At 41.7% G+C, this 14,345-nt stretch overlaps 1 non-coding gene across 1 annotated transcript; it reads left to right on the top strand.

Moving 5' to 3' along the window:
• The first annotated feature begins 8,657 nt into the window (after nt 1-8,657).
• On the top strand, nt 8,658-8,764 carry LOC139037300 (U6 spliceosomal RNA). The gene has a single exon (XR_011490121.1). It is a non-coding gene; the product is annotated as a U6 spliceosomal RNA (small nuclear RNA).
• The last annotated feature ends 5,581 nt before the right edge of the window (nt 8,765-14,345 follow it).

Raw genomic sequence — 14,345 nt, 5'->3', positions numbered from 1 at the left:
GTGAACCGATTGGAGCGTAGAAGCTTGCTCTGCTGCTCAGTGGCTTCAGTCTTGTCCAGCTCTTTACCACCCCCGTGAACTGTAGCCCTCACGGCCCCTCTGTCAAGCTTTCCAGGCAAGAATACTGGAGTGGGTTTCAGTTTCCTACTCGTTCTGAGTGTACACACGTGTATGTGTGTGTTCATGGTGGAGTCCTCAGTTTGCCATTTTCTCCTAGTGGTGGGGCCAGTGTGAGGAAAGCAGGACACACTCCATCTTGAAGCCTGTCACCCATCTTAAATCAAGAGGTAAACTGGGCCTGAACCCTGCCCAAGAGTGAGGAAACTGTTGCCAATGAAAATCGTATCCCCTGGAGACTTCCCTTCCTACAGATGGCAAACGGATGTTATAGTTGAGGTCAGGCTGCCCCTGTTAGATTAACCATGAAGACATCCCACCTTGGTGTAAAATCATTGTTCCCCCCACTACACACACACACACACACACACACACACACACACACGGTTTAACCTTAAATGTTTGTTCTCCTAGCACCTACTGTAAAACTCAGTCATATACAACAAAGAGGTTGCTAACATGTAACCAGTCATGTGCGGGGCAGGGAGGGGTGGTGGTATAAAACTGGGCCTCTCAGAAACATCAGGGTCCTTGCTGGGAACTGATTCCCCTTGGACCTGCTGGCGTAATAAACTGTACTCCACTGTCTTGAGTGTCCTCTGGGGTGTGTTTTGTGACTCCAGATTCCACAGCATTAGCAAGGGGTCTTGGACATCTGTTCATAGTACATACATTTCACCCTTATTCCTTCTATCTTTCTGCATGACATTCCACAGTCTGAATAGCCATTCACCTAGTGATAATATATGTTGTTTATAATTGTTATCATGGACAGTGTTGTGTCAGTCTGAGTGTGAGTTGGAAAAGAATTTCCGGACACAGAGTATTTCAGAAGGGGGTAAGTTTATTAAGAGCAGGGAGCAAAGATTAGGGCCCAATAAATGCAGCGGGCGGACCTCATGACCAACAAGATAGAGCCAATGCTTTTCGTGGGTTAGTAGCCAGTATTTATAGTCTCAACACGAAGAAAATCCTGCTGGGAGGGTAGCATTAGGTGATTGGTTAGGGTGGGTATTTTTGCCTAATACAAAATACCAGGGGCCAAGAAGCTGCCTGGTAGGGATCAGGGGTCTTTTGGCAACAGTTGCTATGGGGCTCATTCAATTCTAAAGATAACCTTAGTGCCGGGCCCTGGATCTGTGGCCTTGGTATGGGACTCCACAGACAATACTGTGATAAACATACCCTACATTCATTTATGCAACACTGTCACTAGCATTCTCACAAAGGCTGAGAAATGTATACACTTAATAGTTGTGTATGAGAATCTTCCCTTCTATATCCACATAGTTACTTTATGTTGCCAAATCTGTATGTTTTGATCCATTTGTTGGATAAAAGTGACATCTCTTTGTTTTACTTTTCCGTAATGAATATTGTTGAAAAGCAATAAGCCCCAAATAGAGTCATTTGCACCCCAGGATAGCAAACCAAGACTTACTCAAAGTTTCAACTCTTCCAGAAACGTGACCTAAAAGAGTCAATCTGAAATTGCTTCATCAACACTAGTGAGGTCATTTGCATGATAAAGATCGTGCAGTACCTTCCCCTCAAAGAAGGTAGTCTGGTCCAAAAGAACCCTTTATCCTTTGTTTGCTCATGCAGCTCACACAATCTATATATATATATCTTCCTATATACATAAAATCATCTCTGGGTTACTTATAATGTGTAATAAGATGTAAATATTTGGTAAATAGTTGTATGCACAATGTAAACGCTATGAAAATAGATACTCAGGTGCAGCAAATTCAAGTCTTGCTTTTTGGAAGTTTCTGGATTATTATTATTATTATTGGCCATGTAGCATGTGGGATCTTAGTTTCCTGACCAGGGATTGAAACCACACCCCTTGCTTTGGAAGCAGAGTCTTAGCCACTGGACCGCCAGGGAAGTCCCATCTGGAATTTTTTTCTGAATATTTTTGATCTGTGTTGGTTAAATTCTTGGATACAAAAAACACAGATACAGAGGGCCACCTGCATGCTCCTCTGCCTATTAAAAAAAAAAACAAAGGAAACTTTGGGCCAACCCAGTACTTGCCCCAGGCCCCAGTTAGTGATTGCTGTTTCAGAGATTCGAAGGGGCAGTGAGGGGCTCTTCCCCTGCTGGTTTACCTGGTAACTAATGAATCCGCCTGATGTCATTTCCCTCCACCCCCCTCCCTGCCTTGGGAGTGAAGACTGCCACTATGTCCTGCTCACTGGGCCTATACTTGGTGGGGGTGTTGCTCCAGGAACTGGCTTCAGATGTGTAAGACCCCCTATCCATTAAACTGTTGATGGTTCTGTAGTTGACTCTGGGCTCTCTCTTTGTTCTTAAAGCTGGGAAAGCGCAGGCCGGTGCAGCCCAGCACTGAGTTAGATCTAGGATAAGGAGTAGTTTTGCACAAATAATGTAGCTAAAGGCAAAAGAGAAAAGGAAAGATATACCCATTTGAATGCAGAGTTCCAAAGAATAGCAAGGAGAGATAAGAAAACCTTCCTCAGTGATCAATACAAAGAAATAGAGGAAAACAATAGAATGGGAAAGACTAGAGATCTCTTCAAGAAAATTCAAGATACCAAGGGAACATTTCATACAAAGATGGGCACAATACAGGACAGAAATGATATGGACCTAACAGAAGCAGAAAATATTAAGAAGAGGTGGCAAGAATACACAGAAAAACTATACAAGAAAGATCTCAATGACCGAAATAACCACAATGGTGTGATCACTCACCTAGAACCAGACATCCTGGAATGAGAAGTCAAGTGGGCCTTAGGAAGCATCACTACCAACAAAGCTAGTGGAGGTGATGGAATTCCAGTGAGCTTTTTTAAATACTAAAAGATGATGCTGTGAAAGTGTTGCACTCAACATGCCAGTAAATATGGAAAACTCAGTAGTGGCCACAGGACTGGAAAAGGTCAGTTTTCATTCCAATCCCAAAGAAAGGCAATGCCAAAGAATGTTCAAACTACCACACAATTGCACTCATCTCACATGCTAGCAAAGTAATGCTCAAAATTCTCCAAGCCAGACTTCAACAGTACATGAACCATGAACTTCCAGATGTTCAAGCTGGATTTAGAAAAGGCAGAGAAACCAGAGATCAAATTTCCAACATCTGTTGGATCATCAAAAAAGCAAGAGAGTTCCAGAAAAACATCTACTTCTGCTTTATTGACTATGCCAAACCCTTTGACTGTGTGGATCGCAACAATCTGTGGAAAATTATTCAAGAAATGGGAATATCAGACCACTTTACCTGTCTCCTGTATGCAGGTCAAGAAGCAACAGTTAGAACTGGACATGGAACAACTGACTGGTTCCAAATTGGGAAAATAGTACATCAAGGCTGTATATTGTCACCCTGCTTATTTAACTTATATGCAGAGTACATCATGAGAAACACTGGGCTGGAGGAAGCACAAGTTGGAATCAAGATTGCCAGGAGAAATATCAATAACCTCAGATATGCAGATGACACCACCCTTAAGGCAGAAAGTGAAGAGGAACTAAAAAACCTCTTGATGAAAGAGGAGAGTGAAAAAGCTGGCTTAAAACTCGACATTCAAAAAACTAAGGTTATGGCATCTGGTCCCATCACTTCATGGCAAATAGATGGGGAAACAATGGAAACAGTGACAGTTTATTTTGGGGGGCTCCAAAATCACTGCAGATGGTAACTGCAGCCATGAAATTAAAAGATTCTTGCTCTTTGGAAGAAAAACTATGACCAACCTAGACAACATATTAAAAAGCAGAAACATTGCTTTGCCTACCAGGTCTATCTAGTCAAAGCTATGGTTTTTCCAGTAGTCATGGATGAATGTGAGAGTTGGACTATAAAGAAAGCTGAGCACCGAAGAATTGATGCTTTTGAACTGTGGTGTTGGAGAAGACTCTTGAGAGTCCCTTGGACTGCAACGAGATCCAACCAGTCCATCCTAAAGAAAATCAGTCCTGAATATTCATTAGAAGGACTGATGCTGAAGCTGAAACTGCAATACTTTGGCCACCTGATGCGAAGAACTGACTCATTTTGAAAAGCCCTGATGCTGAGTAAGATTGAAGGCAGGAGGAGAAGAGGACAACAGAGTATGAGTTGGTTGAATGACATCACCAACTCAATGGACATGAGTTTGAGTAAACTCCAGGAGTTGGTGATGTACAGGGAAGTCTGGCTTGCTGCAGTCCATGGGGTCACAAAGAGTCGGACACAACTGAGTGACTGAACTGAACTGAACTGAATGTAGAATCATGAAGCCATCGAGCTTCCCTGGTAGCTCAGGGAAGTATCCACCTGCAATGCGGGAGATGTAGTTTCAATCCCTGAATTGGGAAAAAACACTGAAGAAGGGAATGGCTGCCCTCTCCAGTATTCTTGCCTGGGAAATCCCATGGAAAGAGGAGCCTGATGAGCTACAGTCAACAGTCAATGGGATCGCAAAGAGTCAGACACCACTGAACGAATAACAACAACATGAAGCTATCATTTAATTGGTTAAAGGGAGGATTGCAAAGTCTTCTTTGGGAGTGGTCATTGCTATGATTTACGTCATAATTATGGATACAGTTCTTTAAAAAAACTCAAGATGATATAGCAAGCACTTTCATATGCATAAACCTGGGCATTGGAAAATATTTTTTTCAACATAGTATTAAAGATTCTGAGATGTTGAGTAGTGAAGGATCCTGCTCAACCTCTAGCTCTGCACCTCCCCCAATTTGAATACTGAGTCCTGCTTTGAATAACTAATATACTGTGGAACACATCATGGAAACACTTGTTCATACTTAAGTGTGTACACTTTCAATAGTGCTCAGACGCTTTAGTTGTGTTCGACTCTTTGCAACCCCATAAACTATAACCTGCCAGGCTTCTCTGTCTGTGGGAATCTATGGGCAAGAATACTGGAATGGGTTGCCACGCCCTTCTCCAGGGGATCTTCCCGATTCAGGGATCGAACCCACGTCTCTTATGTCTCCTACATTGGCAGGTGGGTTCTTTACCACTGGCACCACCTGGGATGCCCATGTACATTTTCAGTAACAAATTAACTCAAGAGCTCATTGACAAAGATTTGGCTCAGTTAGATCCAAGGAGCTCAACCTCATCATTAGAGTTAGAGACAGTAGAAAAATAATTAATATTCAGGGATCTGAGTAGGAGGTTGTTTATGATATTGTTTGGGTGGGTCCTCGGGAAATTTCTTTCTCTCTTGGAGAAAGCAGGGATATGTACATTTGGGGATGACATTTAGCTCTGGGGCCCCAAGACACGGTAGGGTGAATGTGAAGCCTCAGGCTCTGGCATGTTGTGTCTGTGGCCAGGACTTCTTTTCCTCAAGACAGTGCTCCAGCTCCTGCAGGTACTTGCAGGTAGACAACACTCTCCTTGGTAGTTCTGGGAGCTGCCATATTGGTGAAAAAACCTCAAGTCTAAGGCAGGGCCACTTAGTCTTCTTGCAGTTCATTTCTTTAGTTTTTTCTTTTTTCTGCTCCCTGTAGCATGCAGGATTTTAGTTACCCCACCAAGGATTGAACCTACACCTCCTGCAGTGGAAGTTCAGAGTCTTAACCACTGGACCACCAGGAAAGTCCCTCATTTCATTCTTGATGCTCAGATGTTGAAGCGTCACCATTGGAAAGGCTTTTCCAACTGGCATTTCCAACTCCTAGAATTGATTCTCTGGCAGAATATAAATTTTCAGAAGCAGTACCAGCACAGTTTGGTACACAATACAAAAACATTAATAAAGCATGGAAAATGCATGAATCACATTGGTGTTTAGTTTGAGTTTCATGAACTGAAGCCTTAATGTACTTTCACATTTGTTTTTCTCTCCTTTATAGGATCTGTCAGGTGGCTTCCCTGGTGGCTCAGAAGGTAAAGAGTCTGTCTGCAATGCGGGAAACTGGGGTTCAATCTCTGGGTTGGGAAGATCCCCTGAAGAAGGAAATGGCAACCCACTCCAGTATTTTTGCATGGAAAATCCCATGAATGGAGGAGCCTGGTGGGCTACAGTCAACTGTGTCTCAAAGAGTCAGACACAACTGAGCGACTAACACACAAGGTGTTTTATATCACCTTACCCTCTGTCTGGGCTTCCCTGGTGGCTCAGTGGTAAGGAATCCGCCTGCCAATGCAGGAGACACAGGTTAGATCCCCGGGTCAGAAAGATCCCCTGGAGGAGGAAAGGGCAACTCACTCCTGCATTCTTGTCTGAAAAATCCCATGGACAGAGAAGCCTGATAGGTTACAGTCCATGGGATCACAGAAGAGTTTGACATGACTTAGCGAATTGACAGCAACAACAAATATAGACGTCCTGTTCATATGTGCATTTGGTAATGTAGGAGACTTTACTGAAGGCTTGAGAAGACAGATGAACATTTTGGAAATGTGACCTCAAGTTGAGTGTTACAATCTCTGTTTTTTGTTTTTTTTTTTAAATGCCTCGCCAAGGGGCATGCAGGGTCCTAGTTCCCTCACCAGGCATTGAACCCGTGCCCGCTGCAGTGGAAGTTCGGAATCTCAATGACTAGACTGTCAGGAAAGTTCCAAGGCATCTCCCTTCTTAAAATATGCTGGAGGCACCCCAGCTTAGGAGAATTTTCACTGATTTCTTCCCACAGAATTTTCTGCTGTATGCCATCTTTTTGGCTCTCCCCGCCCTTTTTTTCTTCCTTTCCATCTAATTTATTAATTAATTTTTATTTTTACTGTGCCAAGTTTTCCTTGTGATGTGCGGGCTCTTCGCTGTGGCATGTGGGGGTTCAGTAGTTGTGGCATGCTGGCTTCGTTGCCCTGCAGCCTGTGGGATCTTAGTTCTTCAACCAGGGATCCAACTTGTGTCCTCTGCATCGAAAGGTGGATTCTTAACCACTAGACCACCAGGGAAGTCCCTCCCCATCTCTTTTCCTTCTCTGCTGTTTTCCTCTCTAGAGAAGCACTACATACTATGCTTATTTTCTCATTCAGGGCAATTTAAACCATTTGATTGGTGATAGGGCTCCTGATGATATTCATGCCCTTTGGCTTTTTCTCTTTGCTTTCAAATGACTCATTTCCTCTGCCCAGCCCCAAGACAGATCCTCTCTAAGAAAAGCAGGTAATAACATCTTTATCTCAATACACTTTGTTTTGCATTTGCAATTTTCAGTTCAATACTAAAAGAAATACACAATAATCCTTTTCCAAAAATCACAATTTTAATGAAATTTAAATGACAGTCCTCTCTTGCTATTGCAAAAGGGACATACATAATACACTAAGTTCCCTACATATGAACCTTCAAGTTGTGAACTTTCAAAGATGTGACTGTGTTCGCATGTCTAATCATGTAAGTTCGTCCATATGTCTGGAGTACATTGTCAAATGTATGCATCTCTTTACATGTGGTTATGCTTTACTGTAAAGTACTGTATAGAGTCCTGGAGAAGGAAATGGTAAACCACTCCAGTATTCTTGCCTGGAGAGTTCCATGGACAGAGGAGCCTGGCTGGCTGCAGTCCGTGGGATCTCAAAGAGTCGGACATGACTGAGTGATTAAGACACACACACAGGCAAACACACTGCGTAGAAGTCAATAGTGCAGTATCTTTATTTCAAGCCTGGGATGTCTGGAAGCAAGTGTAAAAGCAGCGGTGGTATAAATAGTACTACTGTACTTTTATATACTATAAGATTAAAAATATTTATTTTTCCACATTTGTTTTTTATGTATTATTTGTGTGAAAAGTTTTATAAACCTATTACTGTACAGTACTGTATAGCTGATTGTGTTAGTTGGGTACCTAGGCTAACTTTGTTGGACTTAATGAACAAATTGGGCTTACTTACAAATGCACTCTTGAAACGGAACTTGTTCGCGTGTAGGGACTTACTGTACTCTTATTACAAACTGTGACTCGTCTGTGTCATCATTCTCTAGAAAGCTTTTTCTGCCAGATGTCTTCCCTCAGGACAGGGTTAAACCAATGTTTGTCACCTGCCTTAGAGGATCTTACAGGCTACCTCTAACGTAAGATCTTAATGTAACCGAGAGGCTGAGCTTTGTAGCAAGAAAGACTCAGCAGTTACATTGGCTCTGAGACTTCTGCTCGTCTCCTAAACACATGGCTTACCTGGATTGAAGCATAGAAACTGGCATACTTCAACTGGAAATTTTCACCTTGATGCCCTCAGGATTTGGTACTATGTGGGAATAAATACCTTTAGGTTTATCTAAAAATTTGTATTACATCAAGACAGAAGTTGCCATACTGAGGCATTATCAAACAAAAACATGGTTCATTTCAAACAGTTCTGAAAGAACTTTAAATTGATTGAGACTTTAGGTGTTGAGAATTTCCTGGTGGTCCAGTGGCTCAGATTCTATACTCCTCATGCAGGGGGCCTGGGTTCAATCCCTGGACAGGGAACTAAGATCCCACGTGCCATAACTAAGAGTTCACATGCCACAACTAAAGATCCTTTGTGCCGCAACTAAGACCTGGCACAGCTGAATAAATAAATTAAATAAGTATTTTTTAAAAATTGGAGGGACGTGCTCGCTTCGGCAGCACATATATTAAAATTGGAACGGTACAGAGAAGATTAGCATGGCCCCTGCGTAAGGATGATATGCAAATTCGTGAAGCGTTCCGTATTTTGAAAAAAAAAAATTGGAGGGACAATGGATACATGTATATATATGGCCAAGTCCCCTTGCTGTCCATTGAAACTATCACAATATTGTTAATGAGCTATATGAAAGTGTCAGTCACTCAGTTGTGTCCAACTCTTTGCGACCCCATGGACTATAGCCCTCAAGGCTCCTGTCCATGGTATTCTCCAGGCAAAAATACTGGAGTGGGTAACTGTTCCCTTCTCCAGGGGATCTTCCCAACCCAGAGATTGAATCTAGGTCTCTGGCATTGCCAGCAGATTCTTTACTGTCTGAACCCCCAGGGAAGCCTTAATGAGCTATAGTTCCACATAAAATAAAAAGCTAAAAGAAAACAGATAATCCTGATTCTATTTAAGGTCCTTCATGACATACCCTTCCTTTACATGTACATACACATCAAGCACTCCTTCCTTACTCATAATTTGGCTTGTTCCTTTGCCAGATAAACCAACTTTTAATGGACTTAGAAAAGCACATTCGAGTAGTGGGAAAGTACTTGTTCACCTTTATACAGCTATGAGAGTAACCACTATAATTATCTGTCCATCATCCACACAGTTTTTTAAAATGAACAATGTATAGAGTGGTATGAGGCTTCCCAGGTGGCAGAGTGCCATTGGCCAATGCAGTAAGTGTGGGTTCCATCCCTCAGCTGGAAAGATCCCCTGGAGGAGGAAATGGTAACCTACTCCAGTGTTCTTGCCTAAAAATCCCATAGACAGGGGAGCCTGGTGGGCTGCAGTCCATGGCGTTGCAGCGTCTGAAACCACGGAGCATACTTTTCTACATACACCCAGCTGTAGGCTCATTAAGAAGTAAATCACACTCATGTTATATTCTGAAAGAAAGTTCTTAATTCATAAATATGTTTAAAAAACTGATTTTATATAGACACGTGTGTGTATTTTTATAAGTAAAAATCATTGCTGTTGTATATTAGCAATGAGATACAACTTAAATAATAGAGTAGATGTTTTTCTAAAGAACCTTGTTCCACTCTAATTCAGATTCTTTTTTTAAGTAAACTAAACAATATTCAAAATTAAATGAATAAAATTGCTTAGCAAGTGGGGAAATATACTAAACTTTAATTCAAAATTCCAAGACCAACTAAATCAGGGTCTAATACATAGAAAAACCTAATAAATGTATTTTGGATAAAGATTTGTAGACACAAACTTATCACAGTGGAAAGGCTAGCAAATGCTAAGGATAACAAAATGGAAACCCTTGGAATACATTCCTATCAAAACTGTCTGCTGTAGCTAAGCATCTTTCCATACCAGGGCTTCCCTAGGGGCTCAGATGGTAAAGAATCTGCCTGAAATGCAGGAGACCTGGGTTCAATCCCTGGGTTGGGAAGATCCCCTGGAGAAGAGAATGGTTACCCACTCCAGTATTCTTGCCTGGAGAACTCCATGGACAGAGGAGCCTGGTGGGCTATAGTCCATGGGGCCACAAAGAGTCAGGCATGACTGAGTGACTAACACAACACAACAATTGACTAACACAACACAACAATCTTTCTATACCACAGAAAGCATTCCTGTTTGTATATGCAAAATTTCATAGCCTGAACACTTTCTTTCTGTTCCACTAAATTCACCAGAAAATAGTAAAAATATTTCTTATTTTATTCAGGCTATTCTTTCATATGGTTCTTCTTTGGAATGGGTAAGATAAACTGCTCTGAAATGAATCACCCAATTTTCAAAGTATGCAGGAAATTTAGCATAAAGAGGTAGGTCACAGCTGATTGATAGTTTGCTTAATTCTATCTCTATATGAGATAGCATGAATTCTCTGAGTGTTTAGGGTAGAAAAATACTTTCTTCACTCCCATATCTTTTCCAAAGAGTTATTTTTTGTCTGTAATGTCACAAACACCAGTTCTCTTCCATGAAACTATGAGAGTCAGAGATGTATTTGAATTTCTATTAATGGCTAGTATAGCTGGCCATGAGCCTGGTCCCTCTAAACAGGGTAGATAGGAGTTTATCGTCATTCCCCGTACAGAAAACAGTGGCATTCTCTCCTGGCCAAAACCAAATTTCTAAGGGCTAAACATTTCAGAATTTAGGGAATTAGACCTATTTATTTCACAGCCACTTATTGATAGCGTACTATGCTCCAAGTCCTGCTAGGGGATTAGGGAGCCTCTCATTTAAAAAAAAAAATTCTTTTTAAAATTTTTTGGCCACACTGAAAGGCATGTGGGGTCTTATTTCCCTAACCAAGGGTGGAACCCGTGCTCTCTGCATTGGAAGCACCGAGTCTTAATCACTGGACCACCGGGGAAATCCCCAGGGAGCTTATCATTTCAATAGGGAGAGAACCCACATACAATTACAACATAACCCAATGAGTGAGTGAAAATGTAGAGTTGTGTACAGATTGTTTTGGGAACAATTAGAAGAGAAGATTTGCCCAGCCTGGGTAGGGGTTAATGAAGTTTTTCCAGAAAGGAAGGTGCCTAAGCCCAGTCCTAGAGGAGTTCAATAGGAAAAGAGAGTTGGCTGTGGAGGGGAAATGCATTCCAGACAGGAACCCAATCAATGCTTTCAAAACAGAGCTGGGGCAGAGAACCCAGACTGAGCGGAAGCTGGAGTCAGGCTTGTCCAGGCACTTCTGATGAGCTAACACAGGTGGGACAAACCTCCTGTAAGTCAGTTTAAAAGATGGATTCATGAAGTTTTTTTGCGGGGAGGACCTTGAATCAGGGAGTTTGCTAACATGGGACAAATGCGTGTGTGTGTAAAACATGGTATCAGCCTTCCTCCCCAGCCCTCGTGCACATTTATACTCTATAGAGAAAGGGGCTGCCAGTGGTGGATGAGCTCTTTCAAGATTCTCCAGTGACAAGGTCAGGACCTTGAGGGTAGCATCCAAATTCCTTAGTATGCCGTTCAAGGCCACTGATGATCTTGTCTTACTAACCTCATCTTCCATCCTGAACTTCTGCCATTTTTTTTTTTCTTTTGCTCCATGCTTATTGAATTATCCAGGTTCAGAGTTTGGCAAGCCCTGGCCCTGTTTTTGTAAATAAAGTTTTATAGGACCATACTTATTCTTTTTCATACTGCCTTCGGCTGCTTCTGTGCTCCAGTGGCAGGGCTGAGTAGTCACAACTGAGAGCAGATGGCCCCCAAGCCTAGAATATTCTTTGTCAGGTTCTTTACAGAAACAGTTTGTTCACCCTTGCTCTAATTCCCTGAATGTGCCAGCCTCTCTATCTTTTAAAAGTATTTATTTGGCTGCACTGGGTCTTAGTTGCAGCATTCAGGATCTTTAGTTGTAGGATGCAAACTCTTAGTTGCGGCATGTGGGGTTGAGCTCCCTGACCAAGGATTGAACCCAGGTCCTCTGCATTAGGAGTGCGGGGTCTTAGCCACTGGACCACCAGGGAAGGCCCAGCCTCTCTCTTGTCTCCTAATCACTGTTCATGCCAATCTTTTGCTTAGAATGCCCTTCTCCAATCTCTTCATTATTTGACTAAATCCTGTCTGACTTAGGATCTCAGCTGAGGAACCACCTTCTGGGAAAACTTCTCTGACTTTCCATCTCTGGTCTAGTAAAGATGTTACTCTAATGTTCTTGTGCTTGCATAACACCCTGGGCTTATCTATATCTGAACACTTAGAAAACTGTATTAATGGCTTCCTTTGCTTCCTCTGTAAACTCTAAGGCCCTTGAGGGCAGCAATATAGTATCTGTAGGACCTAAGCATAGAACTTGGGACGAAATAAGCCCTCAAAAAATGTTTTCTGAATGCTTATTTAAGTGGAAAGTTTGTTGATACCGTGTCCCCAGTTACCTATTCATTTAGGTAAACTGATATTTGCATATGTTTCCAAAACGCTACCATCTCTGTATTTCAAATGCTGGAGGCGTGTTTTAACAGGGACTGTTTGCTGAATAATTTGTCAAGTCTGCTGCTGCTTCTAACTTTTCTTTTGTAAGTTTTTCTGCATGTGGAGCTTTCTGCTCCATCTTTCCTGATCAAGGCTATGAATTTCCTACTTTGGTTTGGATATTATCCTAGCTCTCCAGACTTTTCAGAGTACACATATTTTTCTTAACCCATTTTAATGCTCAATGGCTTGAGATGGAATTGAGTCATTTTTCTCCCAAGCTATGTTGTTGCAATCAAGCATCTTTCAACTTTCTTAATCTTTTCATAGTCTCAAAGGAAGACAAAAAGTAGAAAAGTATTAATATATTAATACTAAGGCTAAGGGCAATATGTCCCAAGCTTTGGGGGTTTTTTGTTGTTTGTTTTGTTTGCTTACTCATTTTTTTGAACTTTTAATTTTGTATAACTGATTAACAATGCTGTGATAGTTTCAGGTGAATAGCAAAGGGACTCAGCCACACATATACATGTATCCATTCTTCCCCAAATCCCAGTCGCATCCAGGCTGCCACATAACCTTGGGCAGAGTTCCTTGTGCTATACAAGAGATCCTTGTTGGCTTATTCCTTTTGTTTTTTAATTGTTGATAAACACCAACTTAAAGTTTTTATTAAGACTTTGATCATACAATCACGCTGAAGATGTTTAGTTGTGCACAATCTTAAAGCAGGGGCACTCAGGATATATACTATAAACTACACAAGGGGAAGTGCATCAAAGATCACTACTTGGGGAATTCTCCTAAGCTGAGATGAAAACAGAGACAACCAGTCTGAAATTCATCCCAGGAATTGATGATTTTGAGTAAGAAGTAGTGAATTTAGACCTTCATTTTACTTAGGAAGGTCCAAGTCTGACTCATTGTTCTGATTTTCTGTGTGAGACTGAAATTCACTTACTGGAATTTATAGCAAGGCTTCAGGGCATCCAGGCTACTGTATCCATTCATTCTAAAGAAGAGTGGACTTCTACTTCCAAAGAGTACTCTTTCCCTCTCTTTAGCAACACAATACTCACAGCACTAAGGATTCCCAGGGAAATACTTTGGTCCTGAGATGTGTCCTTGTCCACAAGTAGACTGAAAGAAAAGGAGAGACTGGTTTTAAAGGCAGTCTAATTGGAACAGAAAAATTTCCTTCTTCTTTTGCACAAGGAAAATGAATCATTCTGGGATTTAAGGCAAGTGCTGTTATGCATCACTGAATTCTATTCATAAAGCTATTAAGAAAAGGCAAGACTTCTGTAGCATTTAGGGAATTGTATTGAAAATGAGTAGTAGATCAGTTCACACTGATCTAGGTCAAGAATTCCTCTCTGAAAATAATGATTTGTTACTGGGGCATTTTTATTGATTCCTCTGGGACATCAGTCTCCATGGATGTGCTTCACAGACTCCCAGGAGAAAAAGGAGGACTCACTAAAAGTTTATTTGTAAGTCAAGCTGAGGAATTTGTAGTTTTCTAAATCCTAACTGGTACTGTTGCAGGAAGGGGGACCCCTTCCAGGGCCCGAAACTGGGCTCTTGTCTAACACTCAGAAATGAATTGTCCAAGGAGACACATGCTGACAAAGCAAGAGATTTTATTGGGGAAGGGAACCCGGGTGGAGAGCAGGAGGGTAAGGGAACCCAGGAGAACTGCTCTGCCGCGTGG

This window comes from Odocoileus virginianus, chromosome 10, assembly GCF_023699985.2.
Source record: "Odocoileus virginianus isolate 20LAN1187 ecotype Illinois chromosome 10, Ovbor_1.2, whole genome shotgun sequence".
Lineage (NCBI taxonomy): Eukaryota > Metazoa > Chordata > Mammalia > Artiodactyla > Cervidae > Odocoileus > Odocoileus virginianus.
This window is presented reverse-complemented; position numbering and strand designations above follow the sequence as displayed.